Source organism: Urocitellus parryii, chromosome 1, assembly GCF_045843805.1.
Source record: "Urocitellus parryii isolate mUroPar1 chromosome 1, mUroPar1.hap1, whole genome shotgun sequence".
NCBI lineage: Eukaryota > Metazoa > Chordata > Mammalia > Rodentia > Sciuridae > Urocitellus > Urocitellus parryii.
The window spans coordinates 165,232,968-165,255,218 of record NC_135531.1 but is presented as its reverse complement, the minus strand read 5'-3'; the positions used below and the strand labels follow the sequence as shown (position 1 = coordinate 165,255,218).

Genomic DNA, 22,251 nt, shown 5'->3' with positions numbered 1-22,251 from the left:
TGGCTCATGATTTTTCCTTCTTGTCCTGCAGTGGAATTTGTGGGAGACCCATACATTCAGACCCTCTTAGCGTGGACCTGCAGCAGGAGTGCTCAGGGCCAAGGTATGTTCTGTATTAAACTGTCATCCACAACTGCACGGTGTGAAGCCTGGACCTGATCTAGGCGGCCCCTGAAGAAGTGTGCAAGTCCGTGGCCTGGAGAAGTGCCCCCGCCTTTCTCCTGCGTTTTACACAGACTGGAGACTGGATCCACACAAAGGGCTGGGGCGGCCTCTAAGCTCACTGAAGAGCTTCCCTGACGCCTCACCCAGTGGAGGCCAGGGAGGCCTGGCATATGTGTCTTCCATTTGTCAGATGGACAATGGGCCCTGTGCAGCTGCAGCCGGGGCGGGGCTGCCTCTAATAGCCGGCAGAACACCCCACGACTTTACTGTGCCATTCCACCCCAGCTGCCCTGGGACGTCCCTGAGGGTATATAAAGCCTCTAGTCCACACTGACCCAAGGGCTTCCACACTGACTGCCTCATCCGCAGTGTAGACATACTGTGTGTGATGACATTGGGATCCACTTCTTACCAACAAAAATCACACTTTCTGGAATAGCGCGCACAACTAGCCCTATCCAGTCTCCCTGGATGGCCACCTAGGAAGGAGACACATCAAATTCCTGAGGACCCAACACACCAGAAAGACAGTCCTGCATCTTCAACTGCTCTCTGCACACTGCTTCCTCTGAGTAGAATCCTCTGGAATGACAGGGCAGGCTTTATCTGCCAAGCCTCCAGAGCACCAACTTCAGACACAAGCTCCTTTGTGAGTTTTCAGGTCCGTCCCCGGGCTCACATGCTACCTGCGTTCTGCTGCCCCTCCCCCCAGTACTTGGGTCTGGAAATGTCACCCTTCTGTGACACTATTTTGTCCATGTGCCAGTTTCCCCTGAAGCAGGACGTGCTCTCTGGTGCATGGCAGCTGAAATCATCTATTAAACCAGTAAGTGGTGGCCTGCGGCCAGCCTGAGAAGCACAGGACAGCACCGTCCAGTCCAGCCCTGTCCACAGCCAGTACTGCTCCCTACATGTGCTCAAGTGGAGACTCTCTCCCATCTAAAACAGAGCAGGTGTAAGAGAGATGATGAGACTCTCTTGGGCTATCACATTTATTAACTTCCTGTAGGAGCTTGACTTGACTTTACTCTGTTCTGGCTCAGAGGAAAGGGACTTGGGAATAAAAATGTGAACAGAATGCATTATTGTCCCTGAATCAGGCAAATTGCATAAAATAATAATACAAACCACTCTTTAAATGTAGCATTATCACATAGATACAGTTTGTTGAAATGCAGTTGCACTGCCTGGAGCTCTGGGCATGGAGAGTGCTGGGGAGGGCATCTGCCTCCTCCGCATCCACCTCTGGTAGGCCCTTGGTCCACTTTCACCACCACTGGACCCTGGGAGTGGTCAGAGCTTGGCCCTTCTCCCTGAATTCCTTCCATGGCAGCACCAAGGTGCATTGGGTGCCAGCATCCCTCCCTGGTCAGGGAAGGTTGGTGCTGTGCCTACAGGGAGTAAGAGACCACCTGGGTGGGCCAGGCTTCAGTGGGGCTTCTGGGGAGAAAACGCAGGGCTAGGAGCTCACACTCATTAGGTCAGTGCAATAGAAAGCAGGAAACAGGGCTGGAGACATGGTCACAGTGGAGTGTTTGTCCAGAATGTGCAAGGCCCTGGGTGTGACCCCAGCACGGGCACTGAAAAAGGAAAACCATGAAAAATAAGAGCAGAAAATGGCAAGGGTGGGGAGCTTGTAAAGAAAGTGGAATCTTTGGCACTGTTGGAGAAGCTAGAACTACCTTATGATGTGGAATCCCACCTCCAGGTACAGACCCACCAGAATAAACCAGGGTCTGGAAAGATTGCATGTGTATTTGTGCTCTTAGAGGCATTCCACACACGGCTGAAATACAGAAGCAGCCCATGAGTTCCTGACAGAGGAGTTAATAGTCAACTGTGGGGTGTGTGTGTGTGTAAAATGAAACATTATTACGGTTACACATGAAGAAATCTGCAACATGTTATGATGAGGATGATTGTTGCAGAAGTGACACTGAGTCAAGTAAGTTGACAGAAAAGATGAGTATTAGAGGATGCACCTGGGTAAGTCACTTGGAGTGGGCAGGATGAGAGGGACAGAAAGCAGAAAGGGGTCGCCAGCCACGGGGCAGAGCAAGCGGGAAGTTATTATTTAACAGAGCGACAGCTGTGTATGGTGAAATGTTTAGGAGATTATCATTGTTTTCAACACTATTGATGTATTTAATATCACCGACTCTGTGCTTAAAAATAGGATTGTAAATTTTAAAATTTTTTTTTTAGTTGTAGATGGACAGAATATCTTTATTTATTTATTTTATGGGGTGCGGAGACTTGAACCCAGTGCCTCACACATGCTAGGCAAGCACTCTGCCACTGAGCTACAGCCCCAGCCCCCAGGATAGTCAATTTTTTGTTAAGTGTATTTCACTCCATTAAAAAAAAAAAGTCAGTGGGCTGGATTTATGGCTCAGTGGTAGAGTGCTCGCCTAGCATGCATGAGGCCCTGGGTTTGATCTTCAGCACCACATAAAAATAAAATAAAGAGAAGTAAATGAAGGTAAAATAAGATGTTTGAAAAAAAATGTCAGGGTTACAAATGCAGGGTGCAATTGCTTAAGTGGAAACAAACAGAGACATTTTAACATCCCCAAGCTGGAGGGAAATGCTGAGTCAGACCTGGTGCTCTTGAGGTCTCAGCTCAGGCTGTGGGGCTGGGAGATTGTGGATCCCTCAAGCAGAGAGGAGGGTGGGACCCAGGAGAGATGAGGGCCTTGGCCAATAGGACTCCTCGTAAACAGAAGGCTGTGCAGAGACCAGGAGCCCAAACTTTGTTTATGTGGTGCTGAAGATCAAACCCAGTGCCTCATGCATGCTAGGTGAGCACTCTACCACTGAGCCATAAATTCAGCCCCCTGCCAATAGGGAGTAAGCTAAGGCTAGCAGCAGAGGAGAACGTGGGTTCTGTATTCCAGCCAGCTGATGGCTTCAGAGGAGGCTGGCCAGGGAGGCCAGAGGAGGTGTGGAGGATGGGCAGAGCTCCCGGGGGTGGTGGGGGGGATCCTAAACTTTGCACCCTGAGTCTATCAGGGTTAGGGTCAGGAATGGAGAGGCTGAGCATCAGAACCATGTTAACAACAAGGAGCATTGGCACAAAGATTGTTTACCCTGAAAGAGAGACCATGAGAAATAGGAATTCAAGTTAAATAATCAGATGCCCGGGAGGAGCTTCCTGCAGTGCTATTACCATCCACCCCACTACTGGCCCACTCCTAAGGGAAGTTTGTTTTTAAGAACAATGTTATAGAGCTCATTAGCCTCCCAGTGTCAGAAAACAAGCAATTTTAGGCCTGGCCTTGTGGTGTAAGACGTAATTACAGGTAATTACAGGGGCTTGGGAGGCTGAAATGGGAGGATTGGGAGTTGAAAGTGAGCCTTATCAACTTAGTGAGGCCCTAAGCAACTCAGCAAGACCTTGTCTCCAAATAAAATATTTTTAAAAAGCTGGGGATGTGGCTCAGTGGTTAATCACCCCTGGGCTCAAGCCCTGGTGCCAAAAAAAAAAAAAAGAAAGAAAAGAAAGAAAACACTTTGAGCTTTGAGCTTAACAGCTCTAAAACAATAAGTGACCTCCCCTATCTCACCCCAACCTCGGAAAAACCACCATGATCCCACCAGTAATGGTGATCTTTCCTTAGCCTGCCATCGTATGGGGGTGTCTGGGTTTAAATTACCCTAATTATCAACTTATCCATGCATGGGAGCCAATAGGTTGCTTTATTGTATTTCAAGTTTTGTGAATTAGATATTCCAGCCTCTGTCAGAGCCATGGGGACAGAACAAGATGAAAAGAAAGATACAGATGTCATGCTGGATGCATAATGGTCACCTTTGAATTCTCTCCTACCTTCTTTCCCCACCCCCACTTGCTAGTATTTGCTGAGTGTCATATGTGCCACTCACTCTATGAAGTCCCGAGGACACGGCAGTGAAAACAGGAGCCGGCCCCGACCCGAAGCAGCTCATCTTCTGACTCATTATCCCTGCTCCACTCATTTTGTCATCTCTTTTTCTGTCTTTAGTTAAATATATCCAGCTTATGCCAGGACCTCTCTTTGGCATGTGGTGCCTCTTAGCTCATGTGACCCTCTGCACAGCCTCGTAAGAGGGCCGCAGCACTGACCTCCAGTGTGAGATGAAATGCAGCAGGGAAAGTGACCCAGCTCATCCCAGCCTCTTAGCAAGTGGCACAGCCTGCAACCTGGAACCAGGTTGGCTTCACCAATTCCAGGCCGGCGGCCCTTTCCCTTTCTTCTCAAACCTCACATCTTCAGTGTCCTGCTTGAACCTCAAGTGCCGATCCATTTCATCTCTCCACCTTACCTTTGGGCAGGCAACCTCAGGTCTTACACCCCAGTGACTACCAAAGCCCAGGCCAGGATTTGGGCTCATAGGCATGAACCTTGGAGGAAGGCCAGGGCCTGAGTCATCTGGCCCAGCCACTCCCTGCAAACTTATCTTGCTGCCACTCCTCAGGCCCAGCATGAGCCTGGCTGGCCGCCTCTGGCCACCTGGTGCCCCAGCTGCCTTCCTCCACAGCCGCTGTGTGCACTGGTGGGGGATCTACCTGCACCTTCACTCGCCCCCACACATCAGCAGACCTGGCAGGGTCTGTCTTGACCCTGCAGGCCACTGTCGAGTCCTCTGCTATATTCCTGCAGGACCGGTGGGTGATATTTCTCCCAGGTAATAACTTGTAATGACACATTGGCCTGACTCTGTGCTCATCTCTCTCAGTTGACCTCAAGGCTGCTTGAGAGATGAGGTCCTGGCTCTGTTCCTCATCCTCACGCGTCAGGCCCCAGGGTCCGTGGCTACCAATAAACATAAACATGCACAGACAGACTGATTTGCCAGAAGCACGACCCACTGTCACCTTAAAACTCATCCATAGTGAAATTACACTTTCTTCAGATGACAGACATTCCCACAGACCTGCCAGCCTTCTAGATGACATTAAAGACCTCACTGTACTACAACTCTGCCTCCCCTTGGGGGAGCAGGTCTTTGGTTAATCCCCTACCTGCTCCTGTCTCAGTCTCCCCCCTCCCATAGATGCACTGATGGTGGTGGGAAATGTGCCTTCCAACTAATAACTTGGATGACCTCTTTCTCACTTCCAGTGTATGCGTTGCCCCAATTATAACACACCAGTCCATACTGGCTGTCAGCAGATGGGTGCCACATTATTTTTTAAAATATTTATTTTTTATGTGATGTTGGAACCCAGTGCATCCCACGTGCTAGGCATGCGCTCTACCATTGTACAACCTCAGTCCCAGTGCCATATTTTTTAAACCTTCAGAATTGTTGCTGGGCTGTAGACCTATCATCATTATGTGCATCTATTCAGGTATCTCCTCTTCAATGGTTTCATTTCTTTATCATTAGATAATTCACAGAAGATAGAAAAACTAAAGTTGGTGGAAAGAAGATTAAGAAAAATGAGCATACTATATAAAGAAAAAGATTTAAATAATGACTTTGCTATAGGAAGACCATGGAGTGGATCAGCAATAAGGAGAGGAAGGAGCTCAGTTATTCAAATCTCCTGACCCTGGAAACATTAGTAGCTGCTCCACTGGGAAGGTGCACGGCCTGGAGAGAAAAGTTCAGCTGGGCTCACCCTTAGACAAATATGTGCCACCTTGTTGAGTTCACCTGGAATATCATGAAGACCACAGAACCTGGCTACAAACAGCTAATCCCTTTCATCGATGCACTTCAGGTTACTTTCTTTTTTTGTTGTTGTTGTTATTGTTTTGGGGGTTTTTTTTTGTTTGTTTTTTTAAAAAAATGTTTATTTTTTTAATTATAGGTGGACACAATATCTTTATTTTATTTAATGTGGTGCCGAGGATCGAACCCAGTGCTTCCTGCATGCTAGGAGAGCGCTCTACCTCTGAGCCATAACCCCAGCCCTTACTTTGTAAAATTTTGTTAAACTTTGGACTTTTGAACTTTTGAGATAAGTAGTCAAATCTCCATAATGTCTCCCTTTCAGATGACTTAAATGTTGCATTACATCAAAGAACTGAAATAAAAATGTTCTCTGGAAGGAAGAGTGAGGAAGAGAGAAAGAGCTCAGCTTCCTAGGAGGTGAGGATTACTTGAATGTCAATTTCACCCCTGTGGTTGACGGTGTCTGAGTTGTAAATCATCAGCAGAAGTGGTTAATTAAGACTCTTGAACCCCAGCCAGCGATAACCCATCCTGGCCATGAGCCCTTCTCTTGGTTCCAGGCGACAGAGGAGATAACCGGCGCCGCGGGGCAGCGGCAGCCAAGCGGCCAGGCGAGGCCAGCACCATGGCCTCCGGGGCGCCCGGGGAGCGGCTCCGGGAGGAGGCCCGGTGCTCCGTGTGCCTGGATTTCCTGCAGGACCCCATCAGCGTGGACTGCGGCCACAGCTTCAGCCTCCGGTGCATCTCGGAGTTCTGCGAGAAGTCGGACAGCGCGCAGGGCGACGTGTACGCCTGTTCTCAGTGCCGCGGCCCCTTCAGGCCCGAGAACTTTCGGCCCAACCGGCAGCTGGCCAGCCTGGTGGACAGCGTGCGGCAGCTAGGGATGGGCGCGGAGCCCGCGGGGGCGCGCCAGTGCGCGCGGCACGGCGAGGACCTGAGCCGCTTCTGCGAGGAGGACCAGGCACTCTTGTGCTGGGTCTGCGACACCACGCCGGAGCACCAGGGCCACCACACGGCGCCGCTGCGGGAGGCCGCCAGGAGCTACCAGGTGAGCGCGGGAGCCCGGGGTGCGGAGCTGGGCCGCGGGCCGCTCGTGTCAGGCGGAAGGCACCGGGGCACGGAGCGCCCGGCCAGCGGGGTCGTCCTGCCTTGGCTCCAGCTAGGCAGCGCGGGACCGACTGCCGAGCGAGCGCAGGACCCTCGGTCCCTGGCTTTCAAGCCGGTCTTTTTCTTCCCGATCCCGAGCCGGCGGGCTGTGCTGTGAGACAGCCTTGCACCTCTGTGGTACTCGCTTCCACTGACGGGATTCCTGGGGCGCGGCATTTGCCTGGTGTCTGTCTAGGTCCCTTAACACGGGCACCAAGGCCACCCTCTGGCTGAGAAATAGCGTCTGCTCGTGCCTGGACTGTCTGGGTCCCCTAAAGTAGGGAGTCACTGGACTCCACACGAAGGTCTGGGAACGGAGGACTTGAGCATTCCCCTGAGGAGGTGCTTGACCCCGAGAGCGCTCCGAGGGACTCTGCCCAGGTGTCTTCCCACAGGTGCCCTTGGGTCCTGGGCCATACTCTAAACACGTGCCTGTCCCCAGCATCTGGAACAGCTGCTAGCACAGAAGAGGTCAACGCTGTCTTTTTAATCTATGGCACAGTTAGCCAAAGCACTCGGTGACACTGGAATAAGTTCCAAGCACCAGCTTTCTTAAATCATTCATTTATTTATTCTATTTGTTTGTTTTAAGTTAAGGACTGGGGTATTCACCAGTCAACATTCATCTGGACAATCTTGGAAATTTTGATTTTTCCTCTTGATTTCTGTTATCCTCTGCAAATTACAGGTACTAGGCGTTTGTTCTCTAGCCTACCTGAAAAGTCAAGTATGCTCCTGCCTGTCTAAATCCCCAAGGTACCATACAGAACATGGCTGCTGTGATATCGCTAAAGACATTCTCTGTTTTCAGTAGTCAACTAAATAAAAAAATAAGTACCATCCAAACTCTTTGGCTTGTCAATCACGACTTTCTAGGTTCTGAAGTTCCCTTCCTTCTGCTCTTATCCAAGCCAAACATGGGACCCAGCAAAATTAGCCTAGTCACTCTTGTCCCCAAACATGCTCTTCTTTCACCTCCTTGCTTTTGTTCAGTGTCTTCGGTCCCAGAGAGCTTTCCTCTGTTTACAAGTGAGAATGGCTCTATTCCTTGCAAACACCAAACATATGCCTCTTTTTATTCTGATGCCACCATGAATTCTAACGTTACTTTATGTGTACTTTATATAGAGTATTATAATATTTTTAAGTGAAAGATATATATGTAAGATTTATTGAATAAGTTTGGAGGTAGAATTTGTATTATTTTCTACTAAAAACATATTTCTATATGTGTCTTTAGGGGTGCTTCCTGTTTAAAAAAAAAGGCATGTATTTGCTTCTTGGAAGGGTCTTATCATTGAACAGAGATCTAATTTCTGGGTTTTTGTTTGTTTAATTGTTTGGCAGGCTTTTTTATATACTTCTTTTACTCCTTTTAAGAAGTACAGAATATTGTGTTTTTCACCTAAAGTATTTTATTTATTTATTTATTTATTTATTTATTTATTGACACCAAGGATTGAACCCTGGGGCTTTACCACTGAGCCACATCCTCAGACTTTTTTTTTTTTTTTTTTTTTTTTTTTGAGATAGGGTCTCACAAGTTGCTGAGGCTGACCTTGAACTTGAGATCCTCCTGCCTCACCCTCCAACTTGCTGAGATTATGGGCATGCACCACCACATCTGACTTCATTTAACATATTTTAACCAACAAGATTGATTTTTGGTGAAATATCATTACTTATAGTACTAATATCAAATACTTTTCTCATCGTATTTAATAAGAAATTGTATCACTCTTCAACCTAGCATCAATAGATGACATTTCACCTAATGATGTCTTCATTTCCCTCCATCTATTTTTTTTACATATTCATTATAAGCATTTTTTTTCAAAATTGGCACTGTTATAAAATGTACTTATTTGACATTGTAATTCTATTTCTTGTCATTAAGTTTCCTATCGTGTTGATGTAAAATGTTTTGCTACTCATTTTTACATTTCAGTCATTGTAGTTTTAGTATTGTAATGGTGCAAGGAGCACGATTTTAGATGAATCTTTGCATCTGGTATTAAATGAGTTACCAGTGAAGGTGTCCACCTGCGTTCTAGGGAGTTTTCCAGTTGATCCTGCAGGTGCTCACAGTCTTCTCCACACAGGTGAAGCTGCAGATGGCACTAGAGCTGGTGAAAAAGGAGATGGAGGAGGCCCTGATGCAGGAAGCCAACATGGGGAGGAAGACCGTGCAGTGGAAGGTAGGGGGCATTGGGCCTTGGGAGCTGCAGGCACCACCCTCTTCCTGAGTCTCCATTCTCCTGCGAGCTTGCCATTTACTTAGGCGCTCCAGAGAAACATCTCATGGCCATCCTGAATTGTCCCAGACCCCAAATGACATTGTTCATTTTTGTTTTTACCTCTGTCGGCAGGACCCTATCCAGATTATAAATAGCTTTACTCTCTTGATCTTACTGTGAAACTCACTGCTGGGGTGGGTGCCACCACCTGCTACTGGAGTGTCAAACTGTATTTGTCAGACAGTTAAATAGTGAATGCCACAGGCTTGGTGACAGATGTGGTGCAGTTCCCAGGCACCATCTATACAGGGAGGGAATTGGAGCCTTCAGCCTCCTTGGGTCATCCATCCAGGGTCCCCTCTTTCTGCAGCCCCTCCCCCCTTGTTTTTCTCCTACATTTTATTTACACACAGTGGCTGTGAACCTTATCTTCTCCTATTGCTATGTCTATTATAGGTAAAGTTAAGCCCTCTTCTCCTTTCCACAGCTGGAGAGGCTTTGGGTCACCACGTTTACTGCTGCCATTCATGGCAGAGGCTGGAAAGTTGCTCGGCTCCCTACAGTGCCCAGAGCAGCAACTGCACCCCTCAACAGTGAATTGTAGGTCAAACCTGCCAAAGTGTCAAGGCTGTGAACCACATATAGTGCATGGGTGGATGGGTATATTATGTACAGAGCACAGTATACAACATGATCAGATATATTTTATAGAATATTCCTCTTCCTGCTAGAATCATTCTTTATATTATTTTCTTCCTCAAAAATACAGTTTGGGTTGGGGATGTGGCTCAAGCGGTAGTGCGCTCACCTGGCTTGCTCGGGGCACTGGGTTCGATCCTCAGCACTACATAAAAATAAAATAAAGATATTGTGTCCACCAAAAACTAATATATATATATATATATATATATATATATATATATATATATATAATATATAAAATATATATATAAATATATATATAAAATTCTCTTTAAAAAATTTAGTTTGATATACTATCTTCATACAGATATTTTCATAAGGACATTTATTTATTTATTTATTTATTATTGTGCTGGGCATTTAACTCAAGGTGCTCTGCCATTGAGCTACATCCAAAGTCCTTTTTACTTTTTACTTTGAGATAGGTCCCACTAAGTTGTAGAAGGTGGCCTTAAACTTGTGATCCTCCAGCTTCAGTGAGTCACTGGAATTACAGTGCAATACTGTACCTGGTTCATAAGAACCATTTTTGCTAACATTTTTCTTATGAAATAAGTCTTATCTTCTCCTATTGCTATGTCTATTAAAGGTAAAGTTAAGCACTGATTCACAATCTTTATTATTTAAAGCTAATAATATTTTATTTTTTAAAATATTGGCCTGACCACAGATTTATGAGATCAGGAACTCAAGTGCAAGATCTGAATTCCCACATTTTAAAACCTCCAATGCATGACATAACATAGAAGTGATGCTAAGATATCTCGTTCAGAGGCAAGTAGCCATGTCTGAACTTCTTGGTCGTTCATGTTCACACGAGCCAGAACCATTAGGCACAGGCTTAATGGAAAGGAGCTCTAAGTTCTGCAGCAGCACTTCTTCTTTCTTCACATCCAGAAGGAGCCAAGCAACATTCCAGCCTCTGCCATGAATGGCAGCATCAAGTGTGGTGACCCAAAGCATCCCCAGCTGTGGAACTGGAGAGGAGGGCATTTTGGCCCAGGTTCACAGCCACTGTGTGTAAATGAAATGTAGGAGAAAAACAAGAAATTATCAGGTTTAAAAACAAAACAGACAACCCAAGGTGGCACTCAAGAGGGTGATGTGAAGGAAGCTGGGCTGCCGTAGCCCCTCCACCCCGTCATCCCTAGTGCACCCCTGGACTCCTCTCCCTGTGACAGTGCTCAGCCCTCTCTCCAGCAGCCTGCCCTGGGAGACAGTATGCATTTCTATGAGCCATGCCTCTCAGGAAGCAGAATGTGAAATGCAGAGTCAGTGTCCCTGAGGAGGAGGCCAAGAGTGTATGAATTAGTGATTTAGAAAACAGTAAAGGAGGTAGGAATGCAAAATGGGAAGAAGGAAGTGGGAAACCTTGGCGCTGTGGCCAGTGGGGCCCTCAGTTCCTTGTGTGTGTGTGTTGGGGGCGGGGCAGGCATTGCCCCCGCAGGCTGTCCTTCAACAGCACTCAGCCTCTGCGGTGGATGGCGGCTGCAGGCGGCACCTCCCCTAGAGGGGCGATCCAAAGTACCTCCAGACATTTGGGGAGAACTATTATTTGGATTACAAATATATATATATATGTCTTTTATAATAATTTTGATGATAATTTATGCCTTTCAATTAAACCAAGAAGCTATCAGGTTTAAAAACAAAACGGACAACCCAAGGTGCAGATGCTTTGGGAGGGTGACTTGCCGCTCATGCTCAGTTTAAAGCTGGGTTTCTAGCTACTAATTTCAAGAGAATAACATTTAGATGCGATCCCCTGCGCACAGTGTGATCCTTAGGCTCAGTCAGACATCGCCCTGTGAGGGCCAGGTGTGCCTCAGGGGCTCTGTCCTCAGCACCAGGAAAGCAACAACAAGAGCCGTGATGGGAGATTTGGGTAGGGGCTGGTGTAATAGCCTGGAGTGAGTGGCCTGCGTGGCAGTTAGTTCTTCTGGGCTCTGCAGAGGACACGGCCTTGTGCTGGTTTCTTGCTTCTCCTGGGACAAGAGAACATCCGGTGTTCTCCTGTCACATTGTCCCTCACAGCCCAGGCCTCCTGCTCTTCCTGGCCACCCATCCAGCAGCAGAGCCAGCCCTCTGCTGTGGGGCCACACAGGCTCTCAGAGGTGCCCAGATGATCCCCACGCTTCTCTTTCTGCTGCATTTGACTCGTGATATTGAAACCCGCGTGTCGAAGGCCTTGCCTCTGGCCCTGCAGCAGAAGGGGGCCCACAGCCACAGTCTTCCCAGACTCTGAGCTTGAAAACCCCACCGGCCACCTCTCCTGTTCCCGGCCTCTGGTTTCTGAGGTCCTCCCCAGAGGTGCAGAGTGAGGGGGGTGGGTTCAGGGATGATGCGGGACGTCCCTTCTCTGGCTGCCTGTCCCACGTGAGGCAGGCCCCGCACACCTTCCCCCAGCCTGATGGGGTCTCCTGTTGCTCCAGGAGAAGGTGGAGATGCAGTGGCAGCGCTTCAGGTTGGAGTTTGAGAAGCACCGCGGCTTTCTGGCCCTTGAAGAGCAGCTGCAGCTACGGAGGCTGGAGGAGGAGGAGAGAGCCACCCTGCAGAGACTTCGGGACAGTAAGGACCAGCTGGCCCAGCACAGGAAGGCCCTCAAGGAGCTGGCAGAGGAGCTGGAGGAGAGGTGCCAGCGCCCAGCCCTGGGGCTGCTGGAGGTGAGGCGGCCTCAGGAGGGCAGGCCCACAGAGGCTGAGGGGATGGGGACAAGCCTTGGCATGGGACACGAAGGCATCCAGCTCTCTAGGACAGAGCTCAGCAGTACTTCCTTAGAAGGCATCTTACGACTGAATACTGGGCCCTGAATCAGGAGGCACCCAGAGGACCATTTAGCTCATGCAAAAGACAAAAACTTCAATACGTGATGAGAGAAAATTAATTATTTATGGAATCGTGAACAGCTGGAGCAAGGATAAGCTGCGCCATTCTGGCTGAGAAACCGTCTTTTGTCAAAGATGATATTGCTGATTTTCATGAATGTTCAACCCCCAAAGCCTCTGGCAGCCCATTTCATGGAAAATAGCCAGAAATATGAGCAGTCCTTTACCTAGACCAGCTTGAAATTCCCGTGTTAAGTCCTAAGGGGAGTGTATGGTGGAAGTGTACAGACTCCAGGCATGGTAGGAGTGTATGGACTCCCATGCAGATTTCTCAATCTTTTGGGACTTCAGAGCAGCCTTTTTAAAGTTTTAATTGGAGACAGGGTCTCACTCAGAGGCTCAGGCTGGCCTTGAACCACTCCCTCCTGCCCCAGCGTCCCCAGGGTCTGGGGTCACAGACATGGCCATTCCGTCCCACAGGTGTTGTTCACAGGGTCGCCTGCAAGAGAAATTCATTCACCTGGTACTTTTCTCTGTACCTTGCCCCAGTGACAGATGAGGATTCTAACCTAAAAGAGAGTGCAGATCCCCACTGAGCAGCTGGCCCACAGTGTCCCAACTGACTGGTCTCTGGACACTGCAAGTTCCAGACACATAAATCCAGTCGCTGTCCTGGGACATTTGCAAACACATTTGTCAATATTGTGGCATCTGATGGGGAATCACTAAGTAACTGCATGAAACGCTTTTATCTACCAAGCACTTTATTTAATATGCCCATAATATCTTTATTCCCATTACCAATGTCATGGCTGTGCTCATTTCCTAATGAGTAAACAGAGAGCCAGAAAGAAATTAATTTTTCAAGTATAGGTGGCAAGTAAGCACAGGAACGTTGGCATTTTCAAAAATAATATTCACTGCATTATCTCAGATAACATCTCATTTAAAATGAGTATTTCTTTGCACCATATAAATGTTAAAATGGTTTATAGTACAAATCATAGTAAGAATATACTCTTACATAATTTTTGTCTGTGTCCTCTCTCTTTCTTCTCTGATACCAATGATCTTCATTTTACCCCACTGGCCAAGACCCAGGCCGATCATGTCCATAAAGGACAAGGCAAATGGTTTCCCTGCATTCATGCCTTGTTGAAATTTGTCCGACTGTTGACCACTTTTAGGGAAGAAGACAAGTGTGTTGGAGGTGACCTTTTTGTTACCCGCTTTGAGATACACTGTTGCTGGATAGTAGTCACTTCCTTTCTTATCTCCTTAGACAGTTAGTAGCTTTGTCTGTTGGTTCAGAGAATTCGAATTTGAGGATGACTTTTTCTGGAGTACTGGGACAGAACACAGGGCCCTGTTCAAGTCAGGCAAGCCCTCGACCATGAGCGATATGCCTAGTCCCAGGATCTACGCCGTACTTATATATGTTCCTCAAGTAAATTCCGAAAACATGTAGGATTTTTACCCTAATTCCATCTGTATAAAGTGCAGAATGTAACTATTAAAATAGCCCAACAACCAGAGCTATCAGTTGACAATCCATAGTTCATGGATAGGTTTCATGGGAATTAATATAAACTTTGTGTAGTCTGACTCTGTTATAATTATATGCCTGATTTTTAAATTTGAGAGTCATGTGAGAATGCAATTATAGCCTTTTTTGCCTTTAATTAACAGAGATCCACTGTCATCTGCAGTCTTATGTTGCTTGTTAATTATTTCCAGTACATTCTAAAGACATTTCCGTGGTGTGTCCCCAGTCAACTGTGGGAAGCACTTACACCTGCTTGTGTCTCTTACTTTCAGGGTGTGAAGGAGCCCTGAGCTGGTAAGTGTACTTTCCACTCCAGTGAGGGAGCGGGGGAGGCGGAGAGGGCTGGTGTGGCCATGCTGACATTTCCGGGTTCTCTGCTCTTCTCAGAAGTAAGGCTGTGATGCCACTGGAACCAGAGACCATCCCCATGGAGCTGAAGACCCCATGTCGCATCCCTGGTATGCGGGAAATGTTGAGGAGATTCCAAGGTGGGTGGAGCCCCCGAGCCTGGCAACTGATGCTGGGAGTGTGAAGCTTACTGCTGCCCTTACTGCCCTGGCCTGTGGCCACAGCAGAGTAGCCACAGCAGAGTCTCAGGTCTCTGAGACTCACTATGCGAGTGTGCTCTCATATGTGAGTGTGCTCTCAGGGTGTCTCGGCCTCTCACCTGGGGTCCAGCCTGGCAGACCTCCAGCTCCTTCCTGGGGCACAATGCGTCAGTCCTGTCCAGCAGAACATGTGGGTGTCTCCCTCGAGGAGTCGGTCAGTTCTCCGGGGTTGCCTTGCTGGCTCCCACTCAGTCTATTCTGACACTGTCCACCTGCAGACAACACCGAATCCCACAGGTTGAGGGCCTTGTCCCGCAAGGCTGTGCCCTGCTTCAGGAGCAAGGAACAAGCAGGCTGTGGCTTGTGCCTCTGACCAGCCAACTGCAAAGCAGCTTTCCCGGGACCCGCTCTATGAGCGCAGTTTGTTTGCTAGAGCAGCTCCCAGAACTCAGACCCTACTCACACTTGGTCAGTTATTGTACAGGGTGTTGCAGAGGATGGTGACCAGCAGCCGGGTGGAGGAAACCAACAGGGTTGGTGTGGGGAGGGGCAACACGTCCTCTCTGGTTGCTCCTTGCAGGATCTCCTTGTGTGCAGCCACTGGCAAGCTCCGTCTTTGGGTTTATGGAGGCTTCATTCAGCAGGCATGACCAATGATACCACTGGCCACTGCTGACTCCTGGAGCTTCAGCCCCACTCTCCTCCCAGAGGTAGGGGGATGTTGGACTGAAGGTTCTATCCCTTTAATACAAAGGGGGTTCCCTGGAAAACAGCCCCATCCTGAGGTCATCTAGGCCACCAAGCACCAGCCATCTCATTAGCATGCAAAAGAGTCCCTTATCTCAGGACTTTTGGGAACTGGTGTGTCAGGACCTGGGACATAGACCAAAAATACACCGCACTCTCTCACCATGACTCATGCACTGCCCTTGGCCTTCCTGAGGATTTCAGTGTCAGGCTGTGAAGGGGTGGAGCAATGCACCTGCCTGCAGGAAAGGGGAGGGGACATTTGTGCACAATCCGAGTGGATGCCAGTCAGGGACACCCAGAGGGTCTGCACGAAATGGCTTTGTTCACCAATCATGTTGTTCTTTAAAATGGTGATGATTCAATATTTTTACTATTTCCTTTTAAAATTTACTTTGCACCACATAATACAAACTGTGGCTTCTCAGGGACAGTCTTGTCCTGTAATGAGAAAACCTACCGCAGTTGTAGCGCCCAGTGACCCCTCTGTTTGGTGGACAGGTGAACATACACTAGCCATGTGACTTGATGAGGGCCTTCGCAGCACACCCCCAGACTCTGTCACCTCCTATGCTTTTCCTTTTTACCGAATGAAATAGTTAGTGAGTGAATCCAGCCCTTGCTGCCTAGTTTATGCTGCCCTTTCTACCAGTGGAGTGAATCATTGAAGAACAAAAGCAAATCAAATGTGCTATGACCCATGATTCACGGTGCAAATACTGACTTCAGTTACCCAGGCACACGGCTGTGAGGAGAGGACACGGACTTCTGGAGAGTGTGATTTGATGCATGTTAATAATTAGAAAAATCTGCGTGACGGGGAGAAGAGCAGAGCGTCGGGCAGCGGGAAGTGCGGCAGGTGTGCTGGGACTGTGAGGACAGGATGGTGAGGGCAGCCCAGGGGGAGGGCGAGGAGGACAAGGATGCAGCAGGGCTGGAGAGGTGGTTTTGCTTCTGTGAGCAGCAATCAGTGGGAGAGTACAGGGTGTCCCTGGGCAGGACTGGCCTTGTGTGCACATCATCCGGGTGCTTTATTGTGATGAATTAAAGATGCCAAGACAGCAGCTGGTGTCCTTTGTCACTGTTCAGTGGCAGATGAGTGTAGGTGCCCCCCAGTGTTGGTATGAAAGGTGCCAGATGGCCACATCCTTGGCCAGCCATGGAGGCGGAGCTGCTGGGATCTGCTCCTGGATGAGCTGTATTTTGTGGTGAGAGGAGAGTGAGGAGGACCATGGTCTTGGACCCCAAGAACTGCCACACAAAACGGCTGGTTGTGCTGATGGCCATTCTACAGGCAAGGCCCAAGAAGGGAGACTGGTTTGGGGGCAGGTTGGCAGATACTTAGCATCCAAAACTGGCCAGGGAGGCAGATGAGTTCACAATAAGGACCTTCAGGGGAGAGGCCAGGCTGGCAACATGCACTGCAGTCAGTAGCAGAGGACTGGAGTTGACTGGAGAGTTGAGTGAGCCAACCTAGAACCCCAGGGCATGGGCTGAGAAAGAAGTCCCCAACATGGCACTGCGGCTTTGACCTGGAGCAGTGACGGAGGAGAGGGGAGACCAAGATGGAGGGAAGCATGGGTGCTGGTGAGTCTAGAAAAGAGCAGGAATCTCTCCAGGACAGTCAGGTCCTCATGGTGCCAACTGACATAGATGTCCCTTCACCACCCTGGTGGCTGCTGGGAAGGTATTGCCCTTGACAGCTGGGTTTAGGAGAAAGGAACAGAGAGAACTAGCCAAAGCTCTTTCACAGATTTCTTTGGCTAATAATGGAGCTGAGCATTGTGCATGTTAAATGAGCCCCGCAGTCCCTCCCCCACCACCCCAGCCACTTTCCAGGCTGGTATTTGCTTCCTGTGGAGTTGGGAAATCAGGTACAGTCTTTGAATCTCCTCATCAATATTGTGAGATGGTAGTAACCACATTAAGGATGGCTTCCTAGCCGGGTTTGGTGGCACATGCCTGTAATCCCAGCAGCTGGGGAGGCTGAGGCAGGAGGATCATGAGTTCAAAGCCAGCTTCAGCAATGGCAAGGTGCTAAGCAACTCAGTGAGACCCTGTCTCTAAATAAAATACAAAATAGGACTGGGGATGTGACTGAGTGGTTGAGTGCCCTGAGTTCAAGCCCTGATACCAAAAAAAAAAAAAAAAAAAAAAAAATTAAGAAGAAGGTGGCTTCCTGATTTAACATAGGTAATGAACACACAGAGCCTAGTGATGTGGCCAGTCAGGTTTAGATATCCATAGAAGTTCATGACGTGTGGCTTGAAGATGAATTGGACTAGTACGAGTAGTAACTGTTTTTGCCATGACCTTAAGGTCTATTAATGAATTTACTACCTTTGAGTGCTTATAAGGAAGTACTCTGGTTTTGATGTAGATGCGTTTGCCTACTATGTATGTGAATCAATCCTGCATCAGTCTTGCTGGGACTCCACAGTACATGTTAGATGGTCCTCCTGTTGTGGGATCAATCACTACAAACAGCCACTTTAGACCACACCCACTGGTTAGCTCACAGGTCCAAAGATCAGACTTGCAGGTGGGAGTAGCTGGCTCCTTTGCTTGGGTTAGGGTTTCTGAAGGCCAAAACCAAGGGACTGAGCCTCTCTGAGGAGTCTGGGGAAGGACTTTCCAGCTGGAGTTCCCTGCAGCTGCAAGGCCACAGTCCTTGTTTTTCCTGCAAGCCATCATTTGGGGCCACTCTGCTCCAGAGTGCTCTCACCTTCCCCTCGTGACCCTTCCCACCTTCCACCGTGGCAAGGCTGTATCAGAGCCAAGTCTAAGACTCTCTTCTGCCACCATCCTGATAGCTAGAAGACTTTCTAGTTTTAAAGAGCTTGTGGGATTAGATCAGACCCTCCCAGATAGCCTCTGTTGTCCTAGAATGTCATATAATCATGAAGGTAATAACACCAGGGTGTGGAGTCAGGGCATCTAGTGTACAATTCCCCCACCACAGTCACACCATTTTGAAAGTAGTGGATTTCATATTAATGAAATTATCCTATAGGTTTTGAGAAAAACAGTTTATAAATTTCATGCCAAGCGCAGATGATCCTAGGTGCACCCAAGAGCTCTGGGTGCAAATGCAAAGTTGCCTTCTACTGGGTGTTTGGCTTCCCAGCAAGCTGACAGCGCTGCTGTCCTAATGGCCTGGTTAAGGCCGCCCTGGGCACCCCAGCAGATCAAAGACCTGCTCAGACCCTGGAGAAAGGCCTATTTCTTGGGGCAGTCTGAGAGAGGGCGTGGCAGACTGTCACCCCCAGGGCATCTAGTCCTTCCCGTGCATTCACGTGTCCCATCACTCTCTCTGCAGTGGACATGAAGATGGACCCCTCCATGGCGCACCCAGTCTCCTGCTGATGGCCGACCTGCGCAACGTGCAGGACAGGGAGCTGTGGAGGGACGTGCCCCGCAACCCCGAGCGATTCACACCTGGCCCTGCATCCTGGGCTTGCAGAGCTTCTCATCAGGGAGACACTACTGGGAGGTGGTGGTGGGAGTGCGGGCCGAGTGGGGCCTGGGCGTCTGCCAGGACTCCGTGCAGAGGAAGGGGGAAGCCACACCGTCCCCCGAGAACGCGTCTGGGCCCTGTGGCGGCTGCGAGTACATGGTGCTGGCCTCCCCGTCCTCGCCCCTGCTGCAGCTGGAGCGGCTGCGCCGCATCGGGGTCTTTCTGGACTACGAGGCCGGCGAGGTGTCCTTCTACAACGTCACGGACGGGTCCCACATCTACAGCTTCAGCCAAGTGTCGTCGGGTGTCCTCCGGCCCTACTTCTTCATCTGCGACGAGGCGTCGCTTATCTTGCCACCGATGGCAGAAGCGGAGGCAGGGACATTGGCGTCCAGGGGCCACCCTGACCCTCCTCTCGTGGGCGACCTTCAGTCCTGAAGTGCTGTGCTCAGGATCCTCCCGCAGCCAGTCCAAGGGCCCTGGAGAGCGGCGGAGGACGGACATACAGCTTCACCAAGTGCCCAGCTCAGGGCAGCCTCTTGCTCGGGCCTGGGGAGGTTCCTTGAAATCCAAGCAGACAAGAGATGCTGTGTATGCGGGAACGTTGGACCTGGAGGGTCTCCTCAAACTATTTCCGGATGGCCCTCCACTTACTCGATGGCTTTTCTTTCAAATTAATAGTCTCGTATTAAAGAGTTCTGTATGGTCCTTATAATTTCCATTCTCTTCAGTATCTTCCCATCTCTGAGGGATGGAAATCCTGCAGGGGGCCCGAGCAGGCTGAGGCTGCTCCCTCCTGGACCCTCCCTCACCTTCCTGGCTGGCTCCTCCTCTGTCTCATTCCTTGCGCCCCCCCCCCTTTTTTTTTCCTGGATACCTCTGGTTGTTTAAAGTTTCATTTCCTTTTACATCAACATATTCAAAATCATCCTTCACACGTGTGTGTTTCCAGTCACAGTCTTCACTTGCTTTCTGTCTTTATTCTGGGAACAGTTTTTGAGGATCCTGAAATTCATTGCTCCGACCATAACATGGATTTCGATCTTCTCTCTTTATCTCTGCATATGTTTATAAAAGTAGGAATGCCCAAGAAATTTGATTCAGCTGGTTTTCTTCAGGGTCAGGAGGGACTAAGGAAGGTTTGCATCAGCTTGCTAAAGGGCTGCGCCCATTCATGGGGCCAGGGGACAGCTGCAGCCTCCTGCCTGCTCAGGGGACTGGCCCCAGTACCGCAGCAGGGGTCCTTCCCTCAGGGTCTCCTGTGCCTGGAACAATTTACTGCCCTCACAGTATTAGGGTAGGTATTTAAGGTCATGATTGATGTGACTAGTTTAAATTAACTGTGTTTTTTAAATAAAATGGTGATGTTGAAAATGAAATGATAAAAATAACTTATTTTTGAAGTATATTCTGTACCTTTCCAACAAAATCCTTTAAAAGTCATGGAAGACCCCCTATTCTGCCACCTTTGTCTTCATTTTTAACTAATATGTAATTGCTAAACAAATATTGTAATATTCTAATGCTAAATGCTTAAATGCTGAACAAATATAATTTATGAGCAAATTTAATTAATGTTATCTTGATAATCTACCCAAAGTGTATTCTTCCTTTTTAACTCCATCTCAAAGTTCAAGATGCTTTTTTCTTCCCGGATATTTCTGCGACTGTCCTTCCCTGGCCTTGCAATCATGTGAATGACAACTTTCTTTTCAGATTCATAATTGTCTGGTGACAAGCAAATGCTTGCCCTCTCTGCCTCTCATTTGCAAACAGAAGAGGTAGAAAGATGTTGTAGAAACCAAGCTGTCTCTGATGTGCAAGCAGTGCAGGGGACAGCTCTGCAGTGGGGCCTTCCCCACCGGGATGACAAAGGCTCTCTGGGGTGAAACCTCCAGGGACCCAGCCATTCTCTGGGGCAGGAAGCCTTCTCTGTGGGAAGTGGCAAGTCTACAAGCCTCTGCTCTCTGCAGGGTGAAGGGAGCCTCAGGAACACCCCCTGCCTGCCCTGGAAACTGACAGCCTTGTCTCAACAAGTGGCCTTGAGACTTGTCACCTCCTGGATTTTATTTTGATTTCTCTGGGCCACTAAATGTCAGTCCTTCTCAGCTCCAGTGTGCTAAGCTTCAGGGATCTCCACAGTTCCTATTGCAACCTCTTCTTCATTCCTTCCAATTCCTAAAAGGTTCCCACCATTCCCCTGGGATTCTGGCTCATTACCTGCCAGATCCTGTAAATCCACCAGATCGTCTAAATCCATATCTAATTCCTGACCTTCTTCATTCTTTCTCCTGAACCTTAGCTTTTCACAGTCAAGTGCCACCTGTCATTAAAATAGATATTCTAGAGGCTGGGGACATAGCTCAGTTGGTAGAATGCTTGCTTTGCATGCACAAGGCCCTGGGTTCAATCCCCAACACCAAAAAAAAAAAAAAAAGAAAGAAAGAAAAAGAAAAGATATTCTAAGCTCTATATGCCTAAATCTTAACCACAAATATCTCCAGGTCTCCCTGAATGATAAAAAGATATTTTAAAGCCTCCCCTTCTGAAGGGAGGCCTGCTCATTTCTTTGTCAGGTAGCCCAAACACCTTAGTGACTCCTTTCTGCATTTCACTCCAGCTCCCTCCCCTCCCCTCAGCGGTAACACCCTTTTGCTCCCGAGTCCAGTCAGCCCTTCCCCACCCCCATCCTGGTAGTCTGAGCTTCCTCTCCCTTGGGATCACTGGGTTCATCTCACAGTGGTCCCTTCACCTCTGAATGTAGCCCTCATTGCTCTAAGGTTTATTAAAAAATTTTTTTTTCCTCTCTTCTCCCCTCTCCCCCTCCCTAACAAGATTTGGAAGACAGTGTCATCTTTTCTTCCCCTAGTTAACTGCCCTGGAACACCTGCTACAGGAAGAGGGTGCCTGCTGAGGATCTGGGAAGTGAGGATCTCCAAAATGTGAATACTAGTAGGCCATCAGGGCAACTTGAAGGCCCCCTCTTGGAATGTAACCCTTAAAAAAAAATTTATCTCCTTTGCTAGCAAAGCAATGAAGCTTCTCTTTCCTTTTCCTCAAAACCTTGGCCTCATTATCAAATTGGCATTGGAGAAAGGGACTGAGCTTTTGGTTACAAATCTTGGCACCCCAGATGGGACCCGAGAAGAAGCCCTGGCTTTGGGTTTCTTAGACAGTCCTGGCACCCCATGAACTGCATTTCTATGCTGAAGAT

The 22,251-nt window shown here is 48.6% G+C and overlaps 1 pseudogene; it reads left to right on the top strand.

Annotated features, from left to right (window-relative positions):
• Positions 1–6,454: 6,454 nt before the first annotated feature.
• Positions 6,455–19,475, top strand: LOC144257053 (E3 ubiquitin-protein ligase TRIM58-like; annotated as a pseudogene).
• Positions 19,476–22,251: the final 2,776 nt, after the last annotated feature.